Source organism: Haplochromis burtoni, unplaced genomic scaffold (assembly GCF_018398535.1).
Source record: "Haplochromis burtoni strain Fernald_Lab_line unplaced genomic scaffold, NCSU_Asbu1 Contig_198, whole genome shotgun sequence".
NCBI classification, from domain to species: Eukaryota; Metazoa; Chordata; class Actinopteri; order Cichliformes; family Cichlidae; genus Haplochromis; species Haplochromis burtoni.
The window spans coordinates 57,332-83,871 of record NW_024582559.1 but is presented as its reverse complement, the minus strand read 5'-3'; the positions used below and the strand labels follow the sequence as shown (position 1 = coordinate 83,871).

Sequence of the window (26,540 nt, the reverse complement as noted above, 5' to 3'; positions counted from 1 at the left end):
TTAGTGCTCTAACACACAAAAATGTCCACAAACATGCTTATTTATTCATGACATTTTCGCAGTTACTTATTGTCAGTAATTGACCTGCAGTCTTCCCAACTCTGGACAGCTGCTGGCTAAACAACAACAGCCTATTATAAGCTAACACTATGATGGCATAGTGCTAGCTTGAGTGTCCTAAAAAGCACACTTTACCTCTGACAAAAAAATAAATAAATTACAATCTTACATCGTATGACTTTATTCACTACATGTTTGACTCTATCATTGCTAGATCCAACCTCAGAGAAAGTTTTACTAATTCTAACTAACATAGACTAACAGCAGCTAACACTGGCTAACAACCGCTAACGGAGGCTAAGAGCAGCACTTATCGACAGAAAAGTTCAGAATATCCTCAACAACTCATATCAGCACCTGAAGTTAGCTTCACTGACTCATCAATTCGTAGAAAACTCCTTCCACAAAGTTTTACAGCCACCTCCAGAGTAAATAGAGTTGGACAGATTGACAGCTGAGGTAACAGCGGACTGACAGCTTACACTCACTACAGATGAAAAAAGAGTCTTTGGGGTGATTCAAGGGGTAAAAATATAAAATACTGAAAAATATATAATTGGCACATATCTGCTTTTTTTTTTTTTTTTTTTACTGATTTATTACTAAATGTTAAGATTATTCAAATATGCTACAACATAGTGTGTAGAAAATTGCTCAGAAACACTGGCTGGTCATGGCTGTTATGAGGTATAGTCTAGATTTAATGTTTTTGATATCTCTTGGCTGACTAAAATATATTAGCCCTACACCTTAGATGTACTTCTTTTGCAGGGGTAAAAAAACAGAATTCAGTTGCAATCTACTGACATCTAGTGGTGAGATTTTATACACTGTACCTTTAATTTCAGCTATGGGTTACCAGTAAAGAGGTAGTCTCCAAAATGATCAGTTTCTGTGCTAATACTTGTATAGATGCTGTATTATGTAAGCAAGACAAGATGAATCTGTTACAAAGTGCAGTACCTGAGTAGTAGTTATAGCTTTTATAGCTAGTAAATGCAGCTGCCAAGCCAAGAATAAACACAATACCATAAAATAATCAATCTTAAATACGAGTTGTACTATACTTGTGTTTGTTACTTGATTATAGATGGTTGCTTTTCCCCACAGTGGACAAACAGAGATGTAGCATTACCTACATTTCCTGACTTTGGTTTGGTTCATAATAAATATCATTGTGTACAGTAAGGTGCCTCTAAACCCTCCTGAGAGACACAGATCCCTGTAGGGATCTTATATTGATTCTTTTGTCAAACTGAACCTAAAGTGCATGCATGCAAGCATTGCTTCTTCATGTAGGAAAACTGCCTTTACATATGCAGGAACTAAACCAATGCCAGCCTGTTGATCAGGAACCTCCAAGTCTAAGAATTCCTAGATGTGGTTCATGCATGTCTATGTCACCGCCTAGGCATAATGTCACACAACAAGGGGATAATATTGCTCCTTATAACACAGTGAAGTGAATGGACCTCTGATGTAGGGCTACAGAAAATAACAGCAATGGCCTGGGGAGACAGATGACTAAGACCAATAGTGTTTTCGGAAAAGTTGCCTCTATGGCAGCAAGCCAAAACCTCTGATGAACAACCTGGCCCTGCAGACACGTAGATCTAGCATCCAACAATAGTACACTGAGAGACAGAGAGACAGACTACTGCAGTCAGCAGATCTGTTTTCTTACCTGCACTCAGCCACGTCATGTATCTGATTGAGTAACCGTGATGGTGATTTACACCTGCAAATTATACCCAGCTTCATTTTGTAAGGGCAGAATTAGATTCAGTCTATGCATGTAGAAAAAGAAAGTGTTGGTTTTCTGACAATGAACCATGGAGCAACTCGATGAAATTACTGTAAGGTGAACTATTGGCCTCAACTGCTGGCTATGAGAAAGCATTGTGGGAGTGAGACTGTTGTGTCTCAAGGCACAATGCACTGTAGATCACAAATGTGTGGATATCACGACAACACTTTCTTGGATTGTTTGGAATATTATTCTTATGTAAAAGGAGTAGAGGTTGGAAAGCCGATTTGGTTGTAATGATGAGGTGCCAGATTCCAAACATTTAAAGATTCAATTTCATTCATAAAACTCAATTTGCTTTAATAAAACAATTTTGTTGACATTCACCCTTGATGCATGACTGCAAGAGATTTTGTTTTTTCAAATCTCTCAACAATATTGTTGATCTTTGAATATAATTGCGTGGCACTAGATATTAGATTTACAGTTCTGCTCTGCTTCTAACCTTGTTCTTTTATATTCTTGGCACCATCTATAGCAGTAATACAGCAGCACTTGTTGATAAATGGGGGCAAGGGTAGGATTTATCAAGAGGCTGCCTTGCTCCCCTATCGTGGCTGAACTTTGTTGCCCAACAAGACACGGTAGTCTATAAACCAACTGTCCTTCAATAAGAAGGATCCAAGAAAGAGCTGGGAAAATAGATTACCACCTGCTGCAGGTTTACCTACCAGCACTGACAGGAAAAGGACAATTTTAAAGACTCTAGCAAGGGAAAATTTCTTTGTTGTAGGACAGTGATAATGCATTAGTGTTACATGCGTCAGTAGTGTTTGAAATCCTGCAGTGGACATATTTACATTTATATGTGCGTGGGGTCATGCAAAGTGTAGCACTGATTGACATTTACTATGTAAATACAATGCAAATGCTAGTAACGATGCTGAAGGTTATCCTGTATCAATAGGCATTCGCTTTAGATGAATAATGTAAATAAACCCTTTGATGTATGTGCTTCCCTGTGTACATACCCACACAGTAAATCTTTGGGGATGATTCTGACTTTAGAAAACTAATTAACATTAAATATTCTCAATACTTTGAAATTCTGTGGAACTGCTTTTTACTTTTTCAGTAGACAAAAATCAGCAGTTTACTGTTGAATAATTTGAATGCCATATTCAATTATAAGCAAAGTAAGCGCTGTGGATATTTAAATAATGTGCTACGCAAGCTATCTGAATTCTGGTTGAATATGTTGGCAGCTATTGCAGGTACCGGCATGATATTTTACACAAACATTAGGCAAATGTCACTCTTCTTCTAGTTTTGCCGACAGGTCAAAATTGTTCACATGTCCTGTCAAATATCTCAAAACTAGCATAACTATTGGCACCAGTTGGTTTATAGAACGACTCGTAATAACTTCGGACATATCCTATGACTTTTCAGTCTTATACTGCTTTAAAGTTGAAACAGCTTCAGATTTTAAACAGATACTTACCTCTGTTAGTTTTCAGTTTTCAGTTTTATATGTCATATGCAAGTTAGCACAGGGTCAACATTGCAATGAAATGTGTTTGACGAGCAGCAGTCACTCAGCAGCATGATACAGTAAGAGAAAATATAATAAAATATAATAAAATAAAATAAAATAATAAAAAAATAGAAAAATAGTAAGGAGCAAAATATTAGAGAGACATGGTAAAAGAGAAAAGATGACTAAATATATATGTATCTATAAATATAAATATATGTACACTAGTGATTAAATAAGAAAATCTTGAAAAGTTATGTCGCATGTTAGCATTTAGCCCCTATATGCTTCACTAGTATCGTAACTATAGAGTTATTCTTTGTTAAAAGTACCGCAAGTCCCATTTAGCAGTGCAGCATCTTAGCCTTTCACAGCTCCTTTGTGCCATGGTGCTTGAGTTGGTGGATCATTTCTGCTTAAGTTAAACCTTTTCCCTCTGCAGGGTCGTCAGCAGTCTCCTTGTGGACAGTTTAAGCTACTGTACAAAGCAGATTAATTCATTAGATGATTTTTTGTACTGGGTGCATTGTTTAGTTCTTTGGGATCACACCTTAAAGTCACATTTATGTGTTGTGTTTCAGCTTTGAACCAGCTTGATGAGTGGTTCTATAAGTTGTGGGGAGAGAAACAAAGAACTTTTATTTTGCTTAAAGAGGTTCTGAGTAATGTTTGTCGGATGAATTTGAAAAAAGGCTACTGTTGACACACATTATCATTGCTCAACAGGTTTGGGTCAATTTGAGTGCAACTCAATCCAATAACTGTTATATCAGTAACACTTCAGTTAGCGTTTTGATTGCAGATAATTTGCAGAGTAACTCTGATTATACAGACTATTTATAATTCAGCAACCACATTTAATGCTAGATTTAAAAAATCAACAACAACCAAAAAAAACCCCCAATATCTTTCACTGTCAATCTTCTCATACCCCGAGGTTCAGGCCTTCTCACCCTTGACAAGTTGCTGGCACTTTACAAATGACTGTCTGTCAAATCATTACTCTGGTTTCTGTGACCAAAGACAGCACCATGTATAATGCTGCAGAGAAGAGAGGCAACTTATCTGAATCAAAAACAAGGAGTGTTGTTTTCAGCTCCTCTCGCCCAGGAGTTGATACATTTATAGCCCCTACCTCCCCCCACAGTCCCGATCAAGTAAACCAGTCATCGTAAAATTAATTTCCCCATCAAGCGAGACTCGCGCTCTTTGGGATAACAATCTATCTTAAGCGGATAAATCTAATCCAATGTGTTGAGACGGATGGAGATTGACTTATTTATGGCCGCTGCCCATGCAGTTGAGAAAGAGAGGAAGGAGGGTGGTGGGTGGAGGGGGCTAAGTGCAACAAATGCCAAGGTGATACTGCACATATCTCCAAGGCACGAAAAATGTAAACCAACACCCAACTCTAGTCCTTGGCTGAGACATCTAATACTTCTCTCCTTCTTGGAATCTGTCAGATGTGATGAATGGCTAAGCATACAGTCATGCCTTCGTGAGCAATTAACATTTAGTCAAAAATTGGAAGACTTAATAGTCAAAGAGTTCATCACAGACAAAACAAGGTTTTTATGATGTCGCCGAAACGATTGTGATGTTTAAACGCCAGATTGATTGCCGTAACTACGCAAACGATATGGAAGAAGTGACTAATTTACTGGTCAGACGCCAGACAGCTGTATAGAGACTTAAACAATCACTGATAATGCCTGCACAATTCACTTACTGACCTACATAACTTGGAGACTACACAGTCGTATCACACGTCCCTGAGGAGAAATCACACTTTAATGTCTCTTTTAATGCCAGACCATTAAATTAACCCTGTTTATCTTTTTCAAATTGCTGCCTTCGAGAATTACCTTGACCCAAGATGGCTGTCTGATGACGAAGGGTGAAAATTGTTGTGTATTATTATTAGTTATTTTCTTGAAAAGTCATGATGGCACAAAGAAAAAATTGTAACAATCAGAGTGAACTTTGCAACCTTTAACCGAATTAATAATTTTTAGGTTAATAGTTTTCTGCAATGTTAAGTTATCCTGAATAAACAAGCTACAATCCTTATAACTCTCTGTCTCTCTATCTGATCCGATTTGACTGACACTGCAGCGAATCCAATTTTGATCTAAATGTTGACAAAGTTCACAGACACTGTGACACTGACATTTTTTTTAAGGTTCAAATGCATAAATCTCATGCAATAACATCCGAAAGATATTATAATATTAGACGAGCTTACTAAAGGTCTGCGTTTCATGTTTGATCTGTTTTCACTTGCTATCAGCTGTGCAGCACGTTACATCAATATGCCATGCAAAAGGTAGTGAGACCAAAGAAGCACACACGAGCACAGACTGCTTGTTCGTTGTGTATTAGTTGCATAATCCATAGCTCGGTGTGCAACAATGCGTCAAATATTGCCCTTCGCACAGAGGGTCGCAAGCATATCGACAACGGGAACGCAATGGGCTGCACTCCTAAGGAGGTAACTTGAACTCTTATGTGACCTGAACAGTTTTTCCTTTCACGGGGCATGTCATGATGAGAAAACCAAAAGCTTAGTCATCTGTTCTGAAACTGCTGAGTCATGAGTAGTCAATATCACCTTATTATGATGTCAAGCGGAATCAGATTTGCAATGAGGCTTGTGGATGGGGCCTCGGTTTGATTTAGTTTAGTGCTGGCATGGGGTGCAATGAGCTGAAAAGCAATTAGGTCCATTAAGAGATCAACTGGGATGGCGTGAGCAGCCGCGGTGTGCAGCGGCCTGCACAGAGACAAAGAGAGAGATAAAGGTAGCAAGGGAGAGAGAGTTGGACAGATTGAGTCAACTCCTGCCTGATGGAGTCACTCTGTGGAACCTAGCTCAGGACACCGTCCACTAAACCGGCTAAAATGTGCATTTGGATTAAATGTTAAATTTATGTGTGAGTGAAGTGAGTTGGGCACAGTGTTCCCCTTACAAGTCTGCATCAACACTGCTTTCATACACTTGATATGGTAGGAGGAAGATTAAAGGAAGTGGAGGTGGACAAGTGAAAGTGGATGACAGGGGCTTTCCCCCAAAACTAATCTAACCGCAGCAGCACTTGACTAATATTCAGTCAGCGTGAAGTCACATTTGCAGCTGTGGAGGGCCCTTCTTATGCAGAAGGAGGGTATGCATATGCAGGTAAGCTGTGAGAACCCACTACTCTCCTCCTTAAGTAGCAAACAGCTGTCACGGTGAATACAAATACCTAAGTTGTTGTGCCTTTGAGTTATGTTATGTGCTGTTTCCATGCAAATACAGACCTTCTCAAAAGAATGAACATATGGTCTGTATACTTTATGCGCACATCCACTATAAGAAAATACAGGTAAGAACTTAGTAAGCGCCAACAGGCAGGGTTAAAAAAAAATAAAGTCATAGCAGAAGTGCAAAAATGTGCAATTCCTGGAGTGGCCACTTGAGGGTGACCCAATTCTGCTGGATGTTTCTTCCTGTTACAAGGGAGTTTTTCCTTCCCACTGTCGCTAAGTGCTTGCTAATAGGGGGTTATCTGATCATTGGTGTTTCCTCTGTATTATTTTTAGGGTCCCTGCAATATAAAGCGCCTTGAGTTGACTGCTGTTGTGATTTGGTGAGATATAAATAAAACTGATTCGAATTAATTCAGTGGATGACTTTTTAAAATAATTTTAAATTCTTTTATAAGTTAACTGTTTGGATTTTGTTAGGGGACCGGCCGCTTTGACCTCTGTACATCATGACTGTCTGCTAGACACCAACTCTACTTTGAGCCACTGACAAGTCAGGACTCCAGCCTCTCACCCAAACACGATCATTTATGCCCCCTACAAAAGCAAAATGGTAGCAGCCAAAATGTTATCTCCCTGCTAATGGTTCAAAAACTGGAGTCCGAACACCTGTGAGTGACATCACAGTAACTGCGGCCATCTTTTATTTTCATTTTATGTTAAAGACATATTTAATGAGCTAGGTATACAACGCTTGGTTGATTAGTGACTCAACAGTTCTGCTAATCCCTGAACTCACGTCATTATTGTTTTTCTTTTCTTTTTTTCTTTCTGTTGTATGACAATGGAAACAGTAAATATTAAGCTCTGGAAAGTTTTGGCTGAATTTTGTCTCATTTTAATTATTTATCGATGCAACAATAAAACAATGTGAAAAAAAGCTGTCCATGGGATGGCCACTGATATAGCGAACCATCTACAGGACTGAGTAAAAAGACCGAGTTAAAACAGGATGAATCATTGCAACGATGTGATAATGTAATATAGCTACGATCCCTTTGTTTTACATTTCAGCTCTTTTCCTGTTTCTTTGTGATTCTCCCTTCCTGCCTGAATTCAAATAGGTGAGTCTGAGGGCGAATCACACACTCCCCCTTTTCTGTCTGTTTCCCCTCTATCCACTCCCATTCTTGTCTTTTCATTTATTTAAATTCCTCCTTACTCTAAAAGCCTTTTTACCTTGTCATCATCTTATAGCACTTGCTCATTTATCTCCACCCTTCTCTGTCTTGCTCTCTATATCTACTTCTTCTGCTCTCTACCTCTCTGACTTTTCCTTGCCAAACTAATAGTGACACATACCTCGTTTCTTTCTGTCTCTTTCCGTCTGTCTCTCTCTTTATCCTGCCTTTTCTCCCCTCTCTTTTTCTCTCTTTTAGCACATGTGGGTATTTACGAGGAGCCTCTCACCATAGCCGATTGATCATGGCCATTGTTTGCACTGGGTCCTCCATTTTACAGTCCAGTGTTCATGAAAAGGAGTGTCTGCCACTCCTATCCGTCACTCCCTCTACTCCCCCTTCAAAAAATATACTCTCCCTCACTCTCTCTTTGGCCAGTGATCCCCCACTGACATTTTCACAAGCACACCTTCATCAATTTCACACCTCCGATGCCCTTCTATGCCAATGTGGGAGGCAGGAGGAGGAGGAGGTGAATTGATGGGTGAAAGCTGACAAAGCTCGTGCGAATCTGAAGCCGGGGAGTGGCAGAGTTATTTAAGTGTAGGACAGATAGGACATGGAGGGTGATCAATATGTGTGTTATCAAAGTCCAGGAAATAAACAGCTGCATGACGTCAAACAAGTGCCCCAATTCAAAAATGTCCAGCAGTATGCAAAAAAAGAAAGAAAGAAAACAGTTTCATGATGACGACCACACTGACAGCTATCGGAATCTCAGCTTACCATTTGCTGCCCCCTGTAGTTAGCACCGTTCTCATGTACTTCTCCAAAGATGAGTGAGGCAGCCTGTGCTAAAACTTCAATAATGCAACAAAAGCCGAGATGAATAAAAAGCCGTCCAGAAGGTAAACATCCTCGGTACTCTCTTCCTCCCTTTAGACTCTGGAAATTAGGCTATTCTTTCATCAGCCAACTGGTGCATTTACGAGCCGCTAAATTAATTGGCGGCAGCGTTTAGATGTCAGCTGAAGCAAAGGTAGTACATTCACCTGAACAGTGAACAGAGCCTTGAGCCAAAGACTTCGATGAAGCATCAGAGGAGATGGAGGAAAAGGAGGAGGAGGAGAGTGGAGCAAAAAGAAGAAGAAAAAAGAAAAGAGTCACAAGGTGGCTCATTCACTGGTTCAGGGGTTTATGGGATTGCTCCCAGCTGTCACTCTGTGTAGTGAATTCGCAGCACCGTAATATCTTAATTGTTTCAAATTAAATGCTCGTAAAATGGCAAAGGAAATGAGTTTTTCTCGCTGGCTAATCCAAAGCAGCCCCTTGACTTACATCTGGGCCTGCTTTAAGTCAGAGCTGGTTTAAAAGGTGGAATGGCTCCCATATGAGATAGCTATGGATAGCTCAGTGTGGAATTAGTTTTTAAAGGCTGTGAACTACGAGCCGATCGCTGCTCGACGCGTCTCCTAACTCTTTTTTCCTCTTTCCTTTGTCTCCTCATCATTTTTTTTCCTCTCCGTTTCCCCGTTTGCATTTTCATCTTTCTCTTTCATTCTTACTTCACAAGTTTATGTGTGTATTTATTCATGTTTATATAGAGGATGCGCGCACACAGGAGCTTATCATAATAAACAGTCTAAATATCCTGTGGGGATTCACACATTACTTTCCCTCTCATCTCCCTCCGGCACTCGGAGTCGCAACTCATTCCGCAGCACACGTTCGGATCACTCAACCTGCTAAAGCGTCCTGAATGACATCAGACTCGCTGTCAAATACACACACACACACGCAAATATATCCTCCTGTATTCATGCATGCATGCACATACATTATGCATGTACACGCTGACACACATGCAAGCTCGGAAACATTTAAACCACTCCTGAGTCTATCACCAACTGGTCTATATGCTACTAGAAACTCAAAGTGCACATAAACACATGACTTATGTGTTAGCACAGTATGGCATCCTTCTTATGGCTATTCTGAATGCAATATCCGGTCCTAATGGATATCAGAATTTCATATTAGCCCCTGTTAACTTGACATCTCCCTCTTTTCATTCTTGTACAAATACCGGCTCAGAACGAAGCCCCTAGCAGGCAAATCCAACAGACAATTATGTGTCATTACATTTGCAAAGTGGTTTTGTGGTGGGGGGGGCTTTAGGTAGCGGTGGCAGTAGGGGCAGTGAAGTAGATTATTGTAAAATGAATCACCAACTGAGGAGGCCTGACACCTCTCCACGAGGAATCAGAGACTGGTTAGAAAAAAGAAAAGAAAAAAACAGAGGAGAGAGGGAGAGATGAACAGAACCTAACAATACAGTCTTCTTTTTTAAATCACATCCCATTATCTACAGCAGCAGATAGTTAGTATCATTAAAATTAGAGATAAAATTGCAATTAATATTTTAAAAAAATGTAATTTTGTCATTTGCTAAATGGACTACTAAATGAAGCTTGGGATTGTTTCATCAGTACATCCAAATTACTTATGCCGCTAAGGCCAGAGAACCGTGCAGCACATCTGGGTGAAACCTGTCCAGCAAGTGCGCTAATTAGAGCTCGTCTGATATAAGATTTTCAAGACCGATACCGATACTTTCGGCGATTTAAAAATCCGATATATTGGCTGATATTTTGTTTTCTCACAGACACATAAAGCATAAACAGATTTCAAACATTTGCTATGTGTAGCTAGTTATGTCGTTAAAATATAAAAAAGGAAGAGCATAAAAAAAAACCAGTTGGAGCAACCCACTGTTCCCGCAAAAGTAGCAATAAAAGACAACGAAAAAACCCCAAAAACAAACCACAACTTCAACATGGAAGTTGCAGGGCGCCCTCTAGTGTACAAACTATGCAACATCAACACCATGACATGGTTGAAGGGTGTTTCTCTTCTTTCTTTCCTTTTTTCCCCATTTTTATTTGTTGGCTTTTACAAATGCTGATACTGATATATTGGTGAACAGCTCATATCAGCCTCTAACACCAATACATACTGTGTAATTTGAAAGCTAGTGATTCTAGGAAAGATAGAGTAATGCATAGCAGGGGAAGAATAATGTGATTTGAAAATTAAAGCATGTTAACCTATTCTAGTTGAATCCCCCCAAAATTAATGCAGTTATTAGCCTGAAAGTGGAAGTACACAGATACTCAGACATAGAGATTTTTGTAGACAGCCTTGCCTCCTTCAGTTAATGTAGCCTTAAAAGAAACTGTAATTTCTGTCTTTCTTTTTTTTCTAATACTTTTTATTTTGTACTTTTCCCAAATTTATAGTACATACAAACAAAAATAAGAAAGAAGAAGGCAAAAGAAACAAACTAAACAGAATGAAACACACATAATCTGTGGGAAGAAAGAGGGGCTCCTACCAACCGGGGTATGCCCAACGTACCGTCCTATCGATCCCGTCCCAAAATTTCTGTCTTTCTTTTAATAAAAGAGAGAAATATTAAATATATGCAACATTTTTTTTCTGCTCAAATTTGAATCTTCGTGGAGTGAAAGGGACACGTGTACGGTACAGTGATGATCTAAATACAAATCAGCTTTTAGACTATTGTGACAAAACGTCTTCAGTGACAAAGGTAATCGAGATGATTCTCTTTGAAATGAGCAGATTGTGACAGATGTTAGCAGCAGGGTATGTTTGTCTCTTTAAATTGACATTTGAGTAAGCTACGTGTAGCGCCAAACACGCCAAACCCTGGCTGTACTAATATTAGAATTCCTGTGGCTACTGTGGGTGAAAAATGTGCGAAATCAGCTTTAAAATGTTTTTTTTTCACTAATCCTTTACATTACGGTCCATCTTCCACTTCTTATCATCTGCCTTTGCTCGTCTGCTGCATGCTGCATTGTTTTTAATATACTGCAGAGAATTCTCAACCCTGTCCTCTGATGCTTCACATCCCATCTCTCCCCTCTAATCTCCACTCCTGCTTCTGTCATTTCCATCTCCCCTCCCCTTCCTTTTCTGTTTTTCATGCGTCCTTTTCTCTCCCCTCTCATGTCTCTCATCACCTCCACTCCTTTTCATTCCCCCCCTACCTGTACACTACACAACCCTCCCTCTTCTCTGGACTCTCATGTGCTCTTGGATCCTTTCCCACCCCTTTCTCTCTTTTCTGTTTTTCTCCGCGACTCTCGCTTTACCATTGTTATTACTTTTTTTTGCCTGTCCTGTCTCTGTGATTATCTTGTTACCATTGCTCTGGCAACAAATTCTCTTGACAATCGCTTTTCTTCTTATCCTTACATCTTCCCCATTCAAAATCTACTACGTGTGACTTGTTGCTTTCTGCGGTCGCCATTTATTTTCCCTCCTCTTCTTTTAAGTTTAAATTGTCCTCTATTAACTGTTCCCGTGCCTTACTCCAGACTATGCCTTTTCATTGCCAGCCTCACACTCTGCCTCACTCTCTTCCTCTTCTACTCTCTTGCTACCATGTTTGTGGCCTTTCGCTCTGTGCACATCTAATGGCTGGGGTGTAATCCACTGGCTAATCTGCTGACAGCCTGTGTGACAAGGCATTAGCTTTGTGTCACTGCCTACCATGCTGCTTCTCAGCATGTGTGTGTCAGAGAGAGTCAAAAAAAACGGGGGGGTTGTGGGGAGAAAAGGGCGAGTCTGTGGATGTTGTGCGTCTGCATGCATACATTTCTTTGTGTATATGCTTGAATGTGTGATGGGGCACAAGTAATGTGTCTCTGTTGCTTGATATCAGTTGGATGCCCAAGCGTAAAATTGATACTGAGGCTCCCGAGTTTTCCGCGAACTTTCACCTTTCCATTTTTTTCCACTATTTATGTCCACCGCTGCTCCTATTTTCCCCCCCAGTCCATGTGTAATAGCAGTTTTAATAAGATGCCAGGTCAGAGTGTTAGCAAGAGGCAGACTGGGCAAGACAGGGCAAAACAGCCTTGTCAGGGCGCCTCACTGCTCTGTCAGGCATCCAGCCATGTCAAATAGTGCTCAGTTTGTAACCAAATATTGGATTTTCTATTATTTCCACTATAATAGCTTGGACATGATTGTATTTCTTTCAGCAAAAGCTTATTGTGCTGCATTTAGCTCTAAAGCCGGCTGCTCATTCTGCTGCAGCTGTATAATTAGTACTATTATTGCCATTATTGATTAATCTGTTGATTGTTATTATTCTGTACGGGATCGGCTGTTTTGTCTATACAATGTCTAAAATTAGCAAACGTCTCAAAAAAGATGAGTTTCTCATGACTTGAGCGTTGAGTGATTTTGCCTCGGTCATTCGCTCGTTTTAACTTTGCTGTTGTTCTTTTGTGCTCATGCACGTCCATGCACGTCTCATTTCTTTGCATCTTTTGTACAAAAAGAAGGTATTCTTTCACATTAGAAGAACCAGCCCCGCTGAGCGAGGGGGAGCTCACCTTGCACTTTCCTGCATTTTTCTCCTTTTAGCTTCTGTCCCTTTCTTTAGCGGTCTCCTCCCCCCGCCCGCGTCTCCACCTGAGTGATCCTGTTATCACAGCTGACCCCTTTGCGAGATCTGTCGACAGCCAAAGAGATTACACACAAGGCCACGGAACACACCGGGCTACCGGTTTGAAGAGAGTGGGAGAGACTGCCTGATCCCTTGATGCTGATAAAATGCCCAAGGCTTTGGGGATTCAGGAAGGTCCTGTTGGGAATGGGTGGAGCTTTAGGGTGGGAGGGTTGTTTTTTTTTTAGGGGTTTCTTTTGCTATAGTCAACTTTAAGTCTACTTCTAATCACTTTGCTTTTCAGAGGGGATCAAGGAAAGGAGAATAGGGGCTTGGTTTGGACTGAAAGCGGGCCCTGATGGAGCTGAGGATAAGGTTGTTGTGGCTTGATTCAATAACAGTTTGCAGGAAAACGTAGGTGTAGCATATTGATGGAAAATGCTTTAGTGCTTGGATGAAACACAATGATTTAAAGAAATGGTTTCGTGGCCTTTCGTACATGGATTTTTTAATTCACGCAGCTCACTTGAACAGCTTGTAGATCCATTCCTTGCAAGAATTTTTCTTTGAACCCTGTCAGCAAAAGACTTGCTTCATCTGTAGTGTAATCTCGCATTTCATAGCTGCTCAGGCTCATAAAGGACAAGTTATATTAGTTTTATTGGTTGCCACCAATGCCTCCTCTGAACATTTTCCAGCTAATGAATCATACTCCCTGGAGAAGTGTGATTCATTTCATTCATGCTAATTCGTGGGTCTTCCTTCGTACATCCCTCCAAACTTCCCGTTTTTGACTGTTTTTGCCGCACGGGGGATACGTCTACCATTCAAGTGAGAACACAGCACAATTATTATTGCTTCATGCAGCACAAAAGCAGAGCGGAGAGAGACAGACTCTTATGAAACACGGCTTGCCAAAATGCTGTCAGAGACGGAGGTTTGATGGCTCACTCGTCCGTGGCCTCCGCATCATGTTGTCTTCACCAGCTGTTGTTTGACAGAAAGGGATTCTTCCCGCAGTGTGCAAAGACACAGCTATCAACTTAAGAGACTTGACAGGAACACACTATGGGGCCGTTTCTCTACTGTATCATAATAGGTATTACTGGTGGAGCATCTGCAAACGGCACCAGATAAAACAACGGCAACAAATTGCAAAGAAGTTGGAAAAGTGGAGCCCTGGTGGTTTCGTTCTCTTTAGAATAGAATCATATTTCTTCCTGACTTCAGGCTGACACTGTAAAAGGTTGTTGCACTGAGATACCTATGTTCATAAAATACATCATAAACCTTCTGGTTCAGCTTTTTAAAGCAGTTCTTTGTCATCGCGTTTTGCAGTGGAACCAGGAAACAGGGAGGCGCACCAACGAATGCAGTCCCGGGAAAGCAGGACTGTGAAAGAAACTGCCTTTTATTGATCTCTCCTAATTACTCGAGTCAATAAAATTTATGGCTTCAAGGCTTGCCAGAATCCACTTATATGGCATACTGAGTTAAGCAATCACTTCTAATGGCGACTGATTAAATGATATACTGTTGTGTGCCAAACAAAAGCAGTACAGAACAAACACGGTGGGGTTTAAAGCCCAGTATGGAGCTACACTGCCAACGAAGAGCATCAGAACTAAGCATGAAAACCCCTCAAAACTGAACGACGCAAATAAAATGAGCCACTGCTTATTTCCCGTGTAGCTTCCTAAAAGTCAGTCATGTGTTCAGCGTTTTCTACCAAATTCCCATTGTGTACATCAGCTGTAACCGTGCCAGTGAAAGCGGATCACTACAGATCACCATCCTCTGTGCAGACACATGTATGTATAGAATTGAATAAAATATGACATACTCTAGCGGGCTTGTTGCTGCTGATTGTGAGAGCAGGCCAGAGCTCCCTACACTTAGTAGATCATCGTAATTAAAACATAAATAGGAGGTATTGAACTGCATGCAGTCAACAGAGCTAGTTCCAGGGAAACATTGATTCATGCATGCACTTCGAACCAATTGCTCTCCTATGCATGGTGAATTATAGAAATAAAATATATAATATAAAGGGTAGAAGCCTTCTAAATAAAATCAATAGCAAGCTGCCTCGACTTCTCAAATAGTAGACAGTGAATTACAATCAAGCAAATAAAGCCGGTGGTGGTGGGGGTTTACAACATTTTCCATGAATGCAGAATAAGATACAGAACACACATTTAAGCTGTGAGTCTGATGAAATATCTCATAGGAATTAGAAAAATTAAAACATTTTAAATACTTACTGGTTCAGTTTTTTTTTTTAAATATTTGCAATAACTGTTAGCATCACAGAGTGTAATGTGTTAGCATAAATACATACTCCACCTTTCAAAATGTAGCAACTAACTACTACTATTATTATTATTATTACTACCAGTGTTGGTCAAGTTACTTGAAACAAGTAATTAGTTACTAATTACTAATTAGCTCTGAAAAAGGTAATCCCATTACTTTACTAATTACTTATTTTCAAAAGTAATTAGTTACTTTATTACTTAGTTACTTTTTTAAAAAAGGGTACACAACCTGAATAGGTAATAAAGCAATAGACCTTTCACCCCATTCTATTTTTTCTGCATAATGCATCATATAAAATGTAATCATTAGTTTTAAATTAGTTTTAATCTTTTAACTTTATGCACGTTGCATCAAGCAAAAATTAAATTATATGCAACATTCTCTGACTGGAAGAAATTTGTTTAACATTTAAACCTATTTTCAGCATATTCCAGCATATAAAATAAAATAAGTTTGTGTTTACACTCACTCTTTCAAATAGATGCAAGTAAAACGCAGCAAAAGATAAATAAAATCAAAGATTCTGCGGCACTAAGTCCTGTCGCTCTTAAATCTATTGTCATCTGTTTAGCAGAAGTGGGGCCGGGGGAGGTTTGCCCGGTGCCGCAGAGGTCATTCCCGTGCTTGCTCAGATTTGAAGCTTAATTTTTCACTGCAGAAGGAAGTTTTCTTCCCACGCAGAGTGTACAGCGGACGCTAATGTTTTTGTCACTTTTTACAGAATCAAACTCAAAGTAATGTGAATACTTCCAAGCTTTAAACGCTGCATGGTCGTACTCTCTCCCGCGCTCCATATGATCCACTGTTGATCCACACATGTCTGTTGCTGCCACGGAGGTCGTAATGACGTGCGTTACTAAAATCACGGTTTAGTAACGCAGTAACGCAGCATGTTTAAGGGAAAGTAACAGTAATCTAAATCCTTTTTTGCAATAGTAACTCGTTACTTGAAAACAATAGTAATCGGATTACGCGTTACTTCCCATCTCCGATTACTACTACTACACTAAAAAACCACTACTGTAAAAATACTGGGAATTGTAAACAGTAAAAGACACTTCTTTGTGAATACAGTGCACAGTAATGTAAATGCTGATGTCTTTGAGGAAATAATACTGACGCCAAGCTACTATAAATTTTTATGGGATAATGCATTAAGAGTGATCAGCTGTTATCGTGTCATAGTTCAACATGAACTATGACACGATAACAGACATGAAAACAAACTTAACGTGTATCGTGCATGAGCAAAGACGTGCACATGCATTTTTACAATAATAAACCATTTATGAAAATTACAGCAGGAACAGCAGGAACAGCAAAACAACGCGGCAAACAAATAACTGACAGTAGTTGTAGTTGGGCAGACTGAAAAGAAAATACTGTTAAAATGTAGCAAATGCATCTGCCTGTACTTTCCTGCAATTTAAAAGGGAAACTTCTTACTTTGTACCCTAAGTGCTTTTTGCTGTTGTTCAGTGTTAAGGATCAAAGACACCTGTCTACGACTAACACAAAGAGGGAGCAAGAAGCATAATTTGTCATTTGCCATAGACATCCAAATAAAAAGGCATACTTTGGTTTGCCATGTTTTGTTTTTTTTTTGCTAAATAGTGAATTTAAAATGTACTTCTAAATGTTTCTTTCACCAGACATGTTTTCTTTTTCCTTCCTCTGGAGTGAGCCCAGCCTGGCAGCGTGGAGCTTTATCTCAGTCAGCCATATTTGTTAGTTTGAAAGCATTCCTAATTTACCCCGAATACAGAGAAAATTAGTCCTACTTAAGATAGTCGGCAACAAGAAAGCTTTGTGCAAACACTGGACTTTGATGTGTATCTGTAGTCTGAATAAGCCACAAGCCTGCCTTGTGATGATGGTTAATGGAAAAGTATAAAGGTCTAGAGTAATACCAATGCAATCTTTTTTTTTTTTTACATGACATTTGTGCTAAACAATAATATCAGTATAGCTACGCATGAATTCCAGGTGCTTTAAACCCAGATTTGTTCAATAAGAATACACACGTGCTGCAATGCACCAAAACTAATTCGTTTAAGTGCATTTACTTCTTCATCACCTAACACAGTTATCTGAGTAATTCATTTCAGTTAACCAGAGCAGAGAGTAAAAATCTGTATGTTCTCTCACCTTGGAAGTTTAAGGTTCACCTCGAGGCAAGCTGCTTTTTTCCCCTCTCTTTCCGTCTGTAAAGCTAATATAGCGTGATGAAGGAACAGAAGCACGTGGATTGTAATTTTGCATAGGTGCCATGTGTTACAGCTTCAGGAGCATTCCTTAAAATGGCTCTGGGCATGCACCTGCACCCCATGTTCCACATTTATAAATCTACATCTTAAAATGACTTGTAGGTTTAAAGCAACAATCCCACACTAACTACACAAAGTGCAAAGTGAATTTTTGCAACAGGAAAAAAACAAAAAGAAACCCAAACCCATTATGGAACTGTGTAATCTTCACTTCCTGAAAATGTGTCTAATCATCAATTTGCGAACAGTGTCCTTAACTGCTGCCAACCTCATATGGGGGAAAGTGGGGTCAGGAATTAATGGTGGGAAAAAAAGAGCCAAAGAGGGAGCACACAGAGCAGAGCAGTTACAGATGAGTGCAGGTATGAAGACAGCTGTGGCAGGGGAAAGAGGCTACACAGAGAGTGGACTGGATGTATGGGGAAAATTGGATAGGGAAACAACAGAGGGAGGGGAGAGGCAGGCGAGAAGAGATAGGAAGGGTAGAGTGGCAGGAGAATGAAACAGGGCAGAAAGAAGGGAAATGATGGAGGGGGATGAAGGAGAAAGGGAAAATTGGAGAAAAGGCAATGGAAGGGAGTGAAGGAAAAGCTTTTCCTCCCAGCCGTATACTGTATCCTCAAAGCAGCTTTCATCCACCCCTCACATCATCAGCCTAGGTTGAGAAACCACTCTGCAAACTCCACGCATAGACACATGCCCAAAAAAAATGGCCTTTGACTGTAATCACCAGTCTACCTTTTGGCATCATGCAATATCATTTTTTTATGCATTTCATTGCTACTGGGATCTACTTAAAAAGGAAAATGAAAAGCCCCAAAAGGTTTCCTCTAATTATAGACAAAGTGAGCTTCATGAGCCAGCTGAATACTGAAGCCTTTCTAGCTTGTAGGACTTGGCTAGAATTGAATGATTTGTTTTTCTTTTGTTCAGCTGGAAATCAAAGGGGCACTTGCACAGGTATATTAGTACAGACAGGCGCAGACACAAGAAAGACAAACATGAGCATATATTAGCAAATGTTCATACAGATAAATTCTATTTTCTGAACTGACAACACAATACACTCGCCAGCCACAATATTAGACCGCCCTAGTGCTGGTTTTGCTTTCAAAGCTCGTTTAATTATTTGCGAGACAGATTCAACAAGGTGCTGGAAACATTACTCAGAGATTTTTTGGTCCATATTAACATGATAGCATCACACATTTGCTGCAGATTTATTGGCCGTATATCCATGATGTCAATCTCCTGTGCCACTACATCCCAAAATGCTCTATTTGGATTGAGATCTTGAGACTGCGGAGGCCGTTTGAGAACAGTCGCTGTCATGTTCAAGAAACCACTTTGAGATTATTAGAGCTTTGTGAAATGGCACATTGTCCAGCTGGAAGTAGCCATCACAAGATAGGTACACTGTGATCATAAAGGCAAGAACATTGTCAGCAACGATAATCAGGTCGGCTGTAGAACTTAAACAATGCTCAAGTGGTACTAAAAAGGGGGCCAAAGTGTGCCAAGCAAATATCCCCAACATCATTACACCACCACCACCAGCCTGAACTGTTGCCACAAGGCAAGATAGATCCATGCTTTCACGTTGTTTACATCAAATTCTGATCCTACCATCCAAATGTTGTAGCAGAAACTCTGGAAAAACGTTGCCTGATCTGAGGAGTCAATCTTTTATTGTCCAGTTAAGGTAAGCCTGTGCAAATTTGATCCTCGGCTCCTTATCTTAGATGACATGAGTGGCTACCTGGTGTGGTCTTCTGTGATGGCAGATTCAACACCAAGTTGGCTTTATTGCCGAACAGCAAAACTCTTATTACTCACTCCAGACAACAACTCCATAGCGCCCCACCTTCAGGAACTATTTCCTGTTTTAGCCCTTTCAACATAAGAGTACGTTGCTCTATAGGATTCCATCACAAGATGCTCTTCTGCATACCGTGGTTGCAACACGTATTTATTTCTACATCATCATCAAGACACTTTTTTAAAACCCTAGAGATGTTTGTGAAACACTCAGACTACCCCATCTGGCACCAACATCCATGGCACATTCAAAGTCACTTAAATCACCTTACATCTCTCATTCTGATGCTCAGTTTGAACTTCAGCAGGTTATCTAGACCAGGGGTGTCCAACTCCAGGCCTCAAAGGCCAATGTCCTTTTAGATCGCACCCTGGGTCAACACACCTGAATCAAACGATTAATTTATTACCAGGCCTCTGGAGAACCTCAAGACATGTTGAGGAGATCATTTAGCCATTTAAATCATCTGTGTTGGATCAAGGACACAACTATAACCTGCAGGACACCGGCCCTCGAGGCCTCAAGTTGGACACCCCTGATCTAAACCATGGCCACATGTCTAAATACACTGAGTTGCTAACATGTGACTGTTTGATTAGATATTTGCACTGACAAGCTGTTGAACAGGTGTACCTAAAAATGTGGCCAGGACTTATATAAGGCAAAACAAACCTTTACTAGATACATTAAGCATGCTCATGCACTGTGATGCCTGTGTAAAGGCACACAACCTGAATAAACGCTCGGAGCAGAGAGGAGACAAAGGAATTAAAGCGAGGCTGACTAACAGAGTATGACATGTCCAAAGCCTATCACTAATTATGCCCCCACTGCTACAAACTGCTCCCTTACTATGATCCAGTGAAACACGACACAGCAACAAAGGGCTCCAGTAATTACTGCTAAAGTATCCTATAAGTGAAGTGTGTGCTTTTTTCCCTGCATGTTATAAAAGAGTTTGAGATCCTAGTGGCATTAAGTTTCAAACTTTAAGATTTAAACTAAGGCTGATTTCAGTATTGTTTTTTTTGTTTATTAACTATTGTAAGTATGGATGCATATTAAATGTAGAGTTTGTGTAATATAGTGGGAAAAAAAAATCCCTTTAAACATTATTTGATTGAGATAAATAAAAATACAGTACTTTCTGACAATGCTTCATTACTTCATTACTGTGTATTGTTACAGAGAAAATAAAAAATGATCTCATCTTACTGTTTATCCTCAAGGATGGAAAACTCTTGTATTAAACTGCATTAGGTCATCTTAATGGCTCGCAGACCTACAGTGCATTTCCCTGTTTGGGCTAGATGCTTTGATTACGTTCAGCCTAATCAGTTCAAACTTTTATGGATGCTGTATTTGCTTGCAGGTAATTCATGTTAACATCGTGTTTAACCTCTATCTGGTAATTTCACCAGTGGCAATTGAGAGCAATCTCTATCTAAAAATAGTTTTACCTCGGCACACTGGACAGATCTGTGGAGTCTCCGATCTTTGTTCCAACCCGACTTTGTGATTTAAGCTTGAAACATAACCTTTCACACTGCGAGTCACAATAATGCTTGCTGCCTGGATAAGTAGTGCTTGAATAAGATGAATCACCCCTCAAACCTTGCTTCCAAGGAGCCAGACTTTCTCGTTCTAGTTATCCAGGATCTCAGTGCTATCGTTGGGTTGCACAGATCAAGGAGATCAGTTAAGTAGCTAGGGGAAAGATTACTTAGAATTTTAAAAGTGAGCAGAAGGATTTTGAAATCAATGCAATATTTGACAGGAAGCCAGTGTAAGTTGGTGAGGACAGGGGTGATGTGCTCATGCCTTCTGGTGCCAGTTAAGAGACGTGCTGCTGCATTTTGGACTAATTGCAGAGAGAGTTGCAATAGTCCAGTCTAGAAGTGATGAAGGCACGGATACGTTTTTCGAGTTCTTATGTGGCAAATAGGCTTAAATAGGGCTTAGCAGAAAACAGAAAAGGCAGACAGCATCCAAAGAAGAGCTTTGAAAGTCTTTCAAGAAGCCCGGAGAACTATTCCTGAAGAAGAAAGCTTGAGTAAGAGAGGTGGTCAAACCAAATAGTGACTTTCAAGCTCGTTAGAATAGCACAAACTCTGTTTTTGCCTTATATACTGTATTACCACTTCACCGATTGCACCTATTTCTCATTTTGATAGCCGAATAAAAAGAAATGAGGGGTGGCTCAAGACTTGTGCACAGTACTGCATGTATTTTTCATACTGTATTTTAGTGGAACATATCTATTCATCGCGCCTTTCATGGATGAAGAGGTTGTTTAACGATTGTGCCACTCTTCTTGCAGCCACCCAAAAATCCTTCATTTAATGAAATCTTCGGCATTCTCTCATCAAGCAGCAGAATGTAATACATCATTCTCCGAGTCTTTCCCATCTTTTGAACTAACCAAGCCCTAGAATCTCATCCGGGCGAACCAGAGCAAATGAATAGAGCATTTCAATTAGGAAATATTCGCTCCTTCTTTTTAATGCAGCGCAGCTATGTGGTTGAGGTTAATAAGAGAAGTGTATTTTTACCTGTGCACAGTGCACTCACTGAGTCTTGTCAACATATCAAAGCATGCACACAATGCAAAGACAAGCACTTCTAGTTCTTTTTGCAAACAAAACAGAAAATGCCCACATAGATTTGTCATTATCGAACGACCCACATGCCCACTTAGATTTCTGCCACTCCACATGTCTTCCCACAATGCAATATTGCACGGGTAGCAGAGAAGACGGGCGAGGCGTGCCATTTATCTCTGCCAGACGTGGTTAAAAACAAGTTTTTAATGTTTTTTTGTTGGCTGGGCAGGATTTGCGATTGCATAAGCGGCACCCTGATTTTTCAAACCACGCTAATTAAACAGCGGGGAGAAAAGAGCGAGAGGCCTTTTGCTCTCTAACCTCTGTGCTTCCACTGAAACCAACGTTAGCACAGTTCTAGGAATGAGCAGAGAAGGAAACTGAATTTAAAATGAAATGAGCCTATTTTTGTTATTTATTCAATGAGTCTTGCATGTGAATGGACTTTAGCAGCTTACCTTTCAGCACTCAAGCAAACTTCCAAAGAGTTCAAGAGCTGCAGGACAACAACACAACAAGGAAAAGCATGTTAGATTACGGTATGTTCATGTCATCATGAAAGCAATTATGATAAAAAACAAAGGTTAATGTCATTTTGGGAGAAGTTTCAAGAAAGGGAACTGGTGAAGACAGCAGGTCTTGTTGTCGGGGAAATAATTTTAATCAGAGCTACGGCAACGCAATGATGTGCAGCCTTGAGCTGAACTAATTCAGTCCTGCCATTGCTTTTATAGTGTAAAGGGCAAACATTTATTACACACTGATTACATTTGGCAGGCATATGTGTCTGACACTTAAACCCTTGTAATTTTCCACGCCGTTACAAAAACCCCTTCTTCACCGCTGATATTCAATCACGGCGTGAATGCGGTATATTTCCCATGGAGCCACCAAAAAAAAAAAAGAGTCACGAGGACAAGAGGAGAGGAAGGAGAGTGAGGAGGGGCGCTGAGCAGCTTTTTAGTTTAGTACTAATTAAATGTGGGAGGTGCTCAAAAGGTCAGGGATCGACCAAAGAAAGAAAAATAACACTTAAAAAAAAGAAAGAAATTGGGATGTGTCATGGCTGACGGTGTGCACGAGGCGCTCAAGGTCTTGTAGATTATTACCAAGCTCACTTTCAAAAAGAGGGAACTGGGGGAGATGGGAGAGAAAATTAGTGGTGTGACTGATAAACAGCATATCTCCATGCTCTGTTCCCCCTTCCACCCCTCCTCTCTTTTTTTTTTCCAGCTGAGAGATAAAATTCCAGCTTGGCAATGGTTGCCAGCACAATTGATTCTGGCAAAGGGATACGACTGCAGAGCATGAGGGCTAAGTGTTTGAATAGCTGCTGTCAAAATGCTGAAGGGGAATTTATTTCTAGTTTATATGCGAGCTATATCATGGAGTTACTGAGACTAAATGGCTACAGTTTGATGTACAGCACGCTGCCATTTCTCTGGTGTGTAATCATGGCGCTGTGCTCGGGCTTATGGGTGCCGTGCCTGGATTCAGTGAATGGACTGAAAGCAGGCAGTCGTTTTCTGGGACATGACAAATCCTTTACATTTCCAAACACAAAATCATCTGCAAACCATTGTTGTAATTACTATGAACTTAATACTGAGCTACATGTGTAAAAGCTGACATCCCTAAAAAACCCCGCCAACTATTTCATGTTAATCTCTCTTCAACATGGCTCTCAGCATCAGTCATATCTTTCAGTAGGGGGGAAAAAATCTGTTGCAAGCATAATTTGGGGTGAAGCAAACGATGCACGAGCAAATCAAAACAGAGTTAGGACAGGGAAAAATCTGTAGTCCCATTGTGTCTGATCCATCCCTCACCTAAAAATGTTTCCTGACCCGTGGGGGATACAGAAAATGATTAATAGGTACACTCCAGCAATCAGCAGGCAATAAGAGAGCCACCTGTCAGAGGTTCTGCTGCCCTTTTTAGATTTATGGCTAATTCGGTCCACGAATGCAGCCACTCAGGTAGCCTCCTATCAGAGCCTTATAGAAGGAAATGTGTGGGTTTGCAGAACATTGTGAGAGTGTGAGGAAATACGTGAAATAAATCAGAACTGGAATGCGTTTAGCATATGGAAAACTGGGAATGATGAAGGATGCAAAGTTCCCTCATTAAAACAGAGGCCAGTTAGTGCAGAGTCTGTTTGAAGAGAGTGTAATCAAGGTTATCTTCTTACAACTACAATTTACAGATGTCCATTGAATGCGTCAATGAGAGGATAGTTGTAAAGATGCACTGACTGAAGTGTGCTCTGCATTTTGGAGAACTGCAAATCCAAAATATATCTTTGATATGTAAGTGAGATCCACTTTGAGTTCTAGAGTATTAAAGTGATTAAATTTTGTCAAAATAAGAACCTTTTGACAGCGCGAAATTGTTTTACAGTGAAGTGTAAAATTCTTGAGCCACACCCATTTTTTATAGTGTGCTAGGAAACCAGAAGTCAGATGCAAGAACTGATTGACAAATATGCAAACATACATATATAATAGAGTATATAAGGCAAAAACACTGTCCCATTTTAACAAGCTTGAAAGTCAATATTTGGAGTTATTTAAGAAGTCTGAACTCACTTAGGTAAGCTTATCTGCTTTAGAGTCACTTTGTTGGTGCAAAAATACAATCATGTCTGTCAAACAGAGTTATCTTTGGCATTGTTCATAAATTTAACTAAAGAAACTGGTTCAAATGATGTATTTCTGGAGTAGGTTGCTTGTGCACACTATTATATATCACTTTAAAATCCTTTTTGAAGGTGTAAGACTGACTTTTGGGGTTAAAGGTACAATAAGGGTTACATTGCAGAAAATACAGAATATTTACTTCAAGTTTTCGTTGTCTGTTGTGATATAAAATATAAGAAGCCCTTATTGAAATTACATTAACTCTGCACTGCACTTGCTTAAGTCCAGCTATACTTCTGCAAAGGTTAAGCAGTATTTAAATACACACTGATAGAGAGAGCTGACAGCCATAAAGAGGTTTTGGGAATTACTAACAAAACTAATAGTCTTTGCAAAGGTAGATATTACTGCTCGTCATTCTACAATAGGCCTTAAGAAGTATATGTGGGAGAACTATTTAGTTAGTATTTAGTATTTAAATAGCTTCCTTCTTGTTGTGCACTCAGTACAATTCTTAAACACTCCACAGAGGTCTCTAAAGCGTCTAAGCTGTCTAATACCGGTTGTATTTATTTAGCTGCTGTATGGCAGCACTTTGACAGATTCTCGATGATGTCTTAAATATCCCCTAATAGTAAAACTAGGGGAGACAGACATGATGACCTTCTTAAAAACACCATCTGTTGCACAGCACAGCCACAGCAAGTCGAGATTAGCCAGTGAGATTGAAAGACTCCCATTACATGACACCTGCTCTCCCACTGCACTGTAAATGGCAAAAGACAGTGCTTTCACTTCACTTCATTTCAGATACCATTGTGTGTTCACAATGATTTCATTCTGAAGCCAGTGGAAACATGTCGAAGCTTTTGTAATTAATGGAATTGTAAGACTTGATGGGCACAAAAGCTAATGCGAGCCTCTCTGAAAAGGAAAATGAGAGCACTGTCCTTTGACATTTTCCATTTGTATCTCTGGCAGGTGATTAAGCTCTGAAAGAAAGTGATATTATCCTGCTGTGTGTAAACAGCCTGGGAATATTACACTTGATGAACAGAGATGATGTGCAGCCTACCTAAATTACCTTAGTGCTCCATTTATTCCAGCAACATCACCTCACACCATTATTTCACGGCCTTTGGTTTATACTGCCATTTTTTTTTGCCCAGGATTTGAGATCTTTTTTCTTTTTTTTGTAAATCTCAGTGTCAGGGTCACTATCCTCTGAGCTCCACACTCCCTCTGCCCTCTTTTCCCTGACCCCCACCTCACTTTCCTTGGAAATTCTCTGTCCATTGCCCTCCTGACAGCCACCCATCAACCCGGGTGCAATTTAAAAAGCCCTTCAACAGCTGCCATTCCAAAGGGCCGGCTATCAGTCCAGCTGCCAAAGCCCAGACAGGGACTCGGCATCAGCGAGCAACTTTGAACGTCAGGTCGGTTTCCCCCCACCCGCCAATTCCAAATGGACTGAAGGTGAAAGACTCTATTTCTCAAAGATTGCTTCAGCGGAAGACAGACGGACTTCCTGACATGGCACAGCAAACATCAGGCATGCATAGCGTTTTTGTGTGGAGACAAATAGGTTGACGTCATTTAGGCTGATGTGTACGATTTTGAAATATCAGCATAAAATAGTC

The 26,540-nt window shown here is 40.1% G+C and overlaps 1 protein-coding gene across 36 annotated transcripts in view; it reads right to left on the bottom strand.

The window, feature by feature from the left end:
• The window catches only part of LOC102302568 (protein tyrosine phosphatase receptor type D), a 205,221-nt gene that overhangs the window by 140,048 nt on the left and 38,633 nt on the right, over positions 1 to 26,540 (bottom strand). For all 36 annotated transcript variants that reach the window (XM_042226131.1, XM_014337755.2, XM_042226137.1 and 33 more), the window contains exon 2: positions 22,720 to 22,757. The gene's annotated coding sequence lies outside the window, so the exon portion shown is untranslated. The remainder of the gene's footprint in view (positions 1 to 22,719; positions 22,758 to 26,540) is intronic.